Consider the following 5885-nt stretch of genomic DNA (forward strand, 5'->3'; position numbering starts at 1 on the left):
GCCCCGTCCGTCTTCGCATCTCATATGCAAAGCAGTGGAAAAGAGCCAACGAAGATGTCAATAAATCTGCCGCTCTGGCCTTGTTTTGCATTTCCGCCAACAGAGCCAACAGAGACAGAAACAGAAACGCAGTCATCCTCTCGGCCTTCCAAACTTCGGACTTCCAAGCCAGCACACGCAAGCCAGAACAACAAACAGGTAAACAGACCCCGAGATCCAGATACAGTAGCCCCACGTCAAAACGAGGTGATTTAGAATTGTCGAATTTTATTTAAATTGGATGCAAACATGCGAAATTTATTGTAGAAAATCAATAAATAAGAAAATCACAAGCCCCAGCGAAACTCGATCTCGAATGGAGGCAAAACGGGAACGGGAAGGGGAATCGAGCAGATCAGTTTTGGGATCAGACAAGGAACTTCAGAGAGCAGGGCCAAGATTCCTGATTCCTGGCCAGGCACGAACTTTGTTTTGATAATTTCTGCCGGGGATCGGACCTCCGCACTTCATTATTTCATTCGTGCCTTCGGCTTCCATATCGATTTTATTTGCGGTTCATTAAAATTTCGTTTTCGGCTAATAAATATTGAGTTTGGTTTCGGGTATTCAAAACGATTGTGTTTAAATACCCTTTAGCGTGGGTTCCTTAAAATAAACAAAAGTACTTATAAATAAAAGTATTAATATTTCAAGGAATTTTTTTAAATTGGATTTAATGTTTTTCCAAAGAAATAGGGTATTTTTAATTCCTTGTTGTTCTGACACATTAACCTTAATTCGTTGTGTGTTTTTGTTTCAAAAGAGATGAGGAGGCAGAAAAGGACACTCGACATACTCAAAATCGATGGCTGCGATAGGAGGAACCAGTCCAGAGTTTCTCCTTGGACACTTCCAACTCCGTTTCATTCGTGCCTTGTATCTGATTGTCGTCGAGTTTTTCGGGGACCGTGTTTAATTAACTCGAATTAGAATTTCAGAATGTCCCTTGGAATATTGAGGAAGAAAATGTAAATTAGCATGCATCTTTCAATGTGTCGACACTTATGCTTTTTAATGAGCATAAGCAATGCTAATTAAGCTAATTTTTTTTAGTTTCTTAAACAGTTTGAGTCGTAGAAGGAATTCTAATAATTTTTCATTTAATTCTCTTAACACACAAAGACTCAAGTGGACTTTATCAACGATGCAACCAACGAATATTTCTCATTTGAATGTGGCGCCCTAATCGGTGATTGACTGCGGAATTTCACCAAGGCAGCGATATGGCCAACACCACACACTCCGCCTCCCATTTAACCACAATGGCCAAGACTTCGGACGATGCGCAGATATTTGCGGGAATAACTCATGCAGATTACTCGCCGGGCCATGAAAGGCGGGCAAATTAAGTGGGGAAAATATAATTGATAAACACGAGCGAGTTCTAATTCTGGCGCACTTTATCGGGGTCCATTAATTAGGCACTTGATTTATGAATGCACAGATGGCGATAGTATTCGGCTAGGAGTGGGCTGCCTCAGCCTAGAACGCCTCTTAAATATGAGCCGCATTTTATAGCCATATACAGGAGATGCACTTCCAGCATAAAGTGACCACCAAAGGTAGTTTTTCTTCAATAAAAAAATGTTTAACATAATATACTGGAAAGTAACAAGAAAGTGGAATGCACTAGATGAAAATAAAATGTGCATTTAAAACCTTAGTGTCCTTAGTGTCTCCAAATCAACCTAATTTTTCTAATGACATGAAATCAAGGTTCCTTTTTTGTTTAGTTAGTATATAAAATATACTTCAATACTTTACATTACTCTTTTAGATACTCTAGTATTCTTCCTATTAAATATTAAGCTAAACTAATTTCATTTAGAATACTTTCTAAATGACACTTCTTATTTTGAAAGGTTTCAAAAATACATTCACCTTAAAGCAATTTTCTTCAATGTACTTGGCGTGGGCTGCAATTCCGCTGAAGACATGGGCTTGGAAAAGCACCTGCTTGGCTTGGTCGGTTTAAGTTTGGCTCTCTGGTTCCTGGCGGGCATTAATCAGCTGTTACTAAACGGCTTAAACGCCGGTAGCCTTGTATAGCCCTCCTCCTCGCCCCCAATCTCCCCCAGAAATTTTGAACAAGCGCGAGAACGGCCAAAATGCCAAATGCTCGCATCGATAAGGATCGGGCCTGCAGCTTCTATTTTGGCGAGCGGAAATGGCAACCAGGAACAGGACAACGCACCGGATCGCAGGACATTCGGAGAAGTGGTTGCGCTGCAGGCTCAAATTAATTAAGCTCATGTTTGCGCATTTCTCGGCGGTGGCGGTGTTATCCTGTGGAATTAATTGGCGAGAAGGGTCCTGGTTCCAGGACAATGACAACTCGATAAGCCCACATCAACGCACATTGCGCAGCCCCTGGATCCTTGGGATCCTGGAATCCCCAGATCCTGCGATCCTGCGATGTCAAGCACCTGTTCCGCATTGCTCGTGGGTGAGATCGAAGTTGCAAGTATTTCGATGCCCCTTCCACAGGTCGTATTTCATATAAAATATCCCAGGGGTTGAGCCGCGCATTTGTGTCATTCGTTTTCGGATCGCAGAGCCTGCTGTTTCGCCTTTCGTTCTCGGGCATTTTTTTTAATGTAAAAACGCGGCTATCAGAGTTTTATGGTTTGTTTGTCATTTTAACACCTTTTAAGGTGCGCACATTAATTAGAAGCGCAACGAACCTGCGCGACATTTTCGAGGAGCACGACATGGATCCCTCCTGCTGGGCCGCAAGTCAGGAGAGAATGGAAACGGAATATGTTGCACATGCCCCCGGGGGGAAAGATAAGCCTAATGTCGTTATACAGTGCCCATTGTGCGGAGTGTCTCTATTTTCCGGAAAGGTGTTTCTCAAAAGGGGTTGCCTTGAGTGGGAAAACTAATTGCTTTTCTTTCGAACCCGCTCTTGTTTGGCTTCTTGTTTGCTGTATTAGTGTCAGTATTTATCAACAACTTATTGTTTAAAATGCAAAAACTAAAACCAAATTAATAATAAGAGTTTCATTACCAAACTTAAAAGTAGCATATGTTAGTCTTTAAAAGTCTTTAAGATACTTGTAAATCATTTTAAACGAATAATGTTAAAAAGCTTCACATTTTGTCTTTGATCGGAACATTATTGCGTTTCTTACAATTTCAAACCTTTTCGTTATCATACCTATAATACAATAAACATAAAGAAAGATTTTAAGGTAATTAATACTTTTAAGCTTAGTTCATCATTACAATTTGTAAATCATGAGTGTCTTAAAATTGGGATCATAATGCGAATAATATTTATTGAGTTCTTATTTATTTAATAACAATTTCTGCTCCCCAGATTGTATACCCCCATAGAACTCCAAATTTTTTCCCACCATTTCTGACACAATTCTTTCGCAGCCCGACAAAATAGATAAAGCTCTATTTTAAGATTCCGAAATGGAATCCGCGGCAGCTTATCGTCGTGCCAATCTTCCGAAATTATTCAATTTTTGCTCGCCCGCTCGAGTGATAAATCGAACCAGAAACGGAATCAGATCCACGGATCGAAGCTCCACTCCAAGTCGTGGATTGTGGACAGCCCCAAAAGCTGATTAACGTGCAGGTCGTGATTTCGCAAAGGCGTTGCCATAATTTGTCAACACCCCAATATTTTACGAGCACTCATTGCGATATAATTGGGCCTCAAGTGTCGTATGAGCGAGGCTTTTGTTTTACTTTTTTTGCTTTTTTTTCGGCTGGCTGTTATTCCGCGATTCGAGTTATTGCGCATCATAATGGCCGCCTTATGTCGTCTGGCCGGGATTTACGGCCCCAGTCCGCACTTTACACCCCCCATTATCCCCAAATCCCTTTCCACCCGCAACTCAAGCTTATGTTTTATGTATCAGAGCGAGCAGCTGAGTTATGTACAGGCATATACGGAGGGTACCTACCTGTTTCCCTCGGACGTGCGATATTTGTAACAGACCATTGTGTCAAATATAAATCAGATCATTTTTCCGAATTCGAAGCCAAAAAGCGAACGGCGATAAAACAACGCGAGGTATTTTGTTTTTATAAGCCAGCGACGGAGTCACAAATTGGCATAAATTTTGAGAGGCAGCCAGAGAGGTCGGGCTCTTTAAAATTTTGACAAACTTTCGGTGCCCCGTAATCGTATATCTAGATCGTGTTGCCCGCTGGCTCCGTCTCCTTTTGAAAGTGTTTTGGTTTGATTTTGATTTTGGTTTTGCTTTTGGGAATTAAAATTCAATGCACATTAAAATGACAAAAACGAATCGAAGCGAGTCTGCTGCCGTATAACTGGCTGAATCCGAGCGGTGGAGTACATTAAAACCATTCCGTATCTGACAAAATGGTCAGCGATGAAATCAAATCGGACATACAAAAACTGGCGACAGCCATCAAAATGTAGATCGTCCGTCATTGAGGGTACAAACCCCATAATTTCGATGGCAATAAATAAATTTAACACTCCGCAGCCACTGTATGCATAATGTCGCACAAAACCGAAGGAGTCCCAACCGGATTCGAGCTTAAGCCCCCGATATTAGGTGATATATGTACATATATGCCGATGGTTCAGAAGTCCGCACCCGAACTATTACTATTATATATGCATGTACAAGCAGAATAATTTTGCATCTTAATATAGTTTATGTGCATTTATTGCACAAATGTAAAGTGAAAACTTTTCATTGTAAAGTTGAACTACTTTGCTCAGCTAATAAAATATTTGTAAGATATTTCTTCATTACTTCTCTCTTTTCATTTAACATAAATAATATATTTCTTTATGCCAGAGTTATATTTTTATTTGTTCATCATTTTAAGTAGAATTACGGATATTAATAAAAAAGGAAACCCTTTATATTATTTTCTCGTTCAATTAAAAATTCCTTTAAGCACATATACTATATATATTACTCCGATTGACCGGAGCTGGAAAACGAAATGAAAGCCAAGCTGAGCCCTCCGGATTCTTGGCAGCGTCCAAATTGATTTGCCTTTAATTTCTCGCACGTTGTTGATTAATTTCCCCAGGAAAGGCAATGAAAAAGTGTGCGAAAGCGAGTCCTTTGTCCCACAAAGGGCATTCAGAATAGGAGGAGCCTTTGCAGCACGGCAATGCCACTGTCCGTCATTTTTTGGGGGCGTGGCGGGCGGTCGGGCGGAAGACGGAAGCGGGAGGCTGGCGGGTCCTTTGAGCCACTGGACGAAAGGGGGTGGATGAAGAGGGGAGGGGGAAGAGGGGATTCCCCCTTTCAGTGCGCAGGAGCAGAATCAATGCTTTGGGCCCGTGGGACACGTAATCCGGATTGCGCCATTCAGAAAGTGTAAATGAAAAATCTGTTTTTGGAAGCATTTCGGCGTGAAAATGCAATATTGAATTCATTTTCATTTAAATTCAGCAACGCAAAAAGCAATTACACGTCGCTCCCGGCTCACCAGCTCCAATCAGAATGCGTCCATTGCCATGAAATAAAAGCTGAAGCAATTTTTTATGTAAAACAGGCTTATCCGAATGGGCAACAGGAAGGGGAATCAGAGGGGCATAAATAATAAACCGAAATTAAATGTAAATATGGCCAGGAAATCTCGGCGGCGGCGACGACGGAACAATAACAAGGACAGCGACATTCCGAATGACAACAACTCATAAATTTTGCCCACAAATCGCGCGGCGAGCGCACAAAATCTGTCACCTATCAAAACTGCCCTAAAAGGGCATAAGTCTCCCCCTCCAGAATCCAGCTGAATCGACTCGAATCGAATCGAATCGAATACGAATCCGAATCCGGTCGAGGCGAATGCGCGTGCGCAGCCTTCGGCTGACAATCGATGACAATCAATGTTTG

General features: G+C 41.5%; 1 long non-coding RNA gene across 1 annotated transcript; it reads right to left on the minus strand.

Moving 5' to 3' along the window:
• Nucleotides 1-281: 281 nt before the first annotated feature.
• LOC122320510 lies at nt 282-4226 on the minus strand. Its single transcript, XR_006245705.1, has 3 exons — nt 3960-4226; nt 836-984; nt 282-645 (listed from the first exon to the last, which is right to left on the minus strand). It is a non-coding gene; the product is annotated as an uncharacterized LOC122320510 (long non-coding RNA).
• Nucleotides 4227-5885: the final 1659 nt, after the last annotated feature.

The sequence above is a fragment of the Drosophila ficusphila genome, unplaced genomic scaffold (genome assembly GCF_018152265.1).
Source record: "Drosophila ficusphila isolate 14025-0441.05 unplaced genomic scaffold, ASM1815226v1 contig_607, whole genome shotgun sequence".
Taxonomy (NCBI): Eukaryota; Metazoa; Arthropoda; class Insecta; order Diptera; family Drosophilidae; genus Drosophila; species Drosophila ficusphila.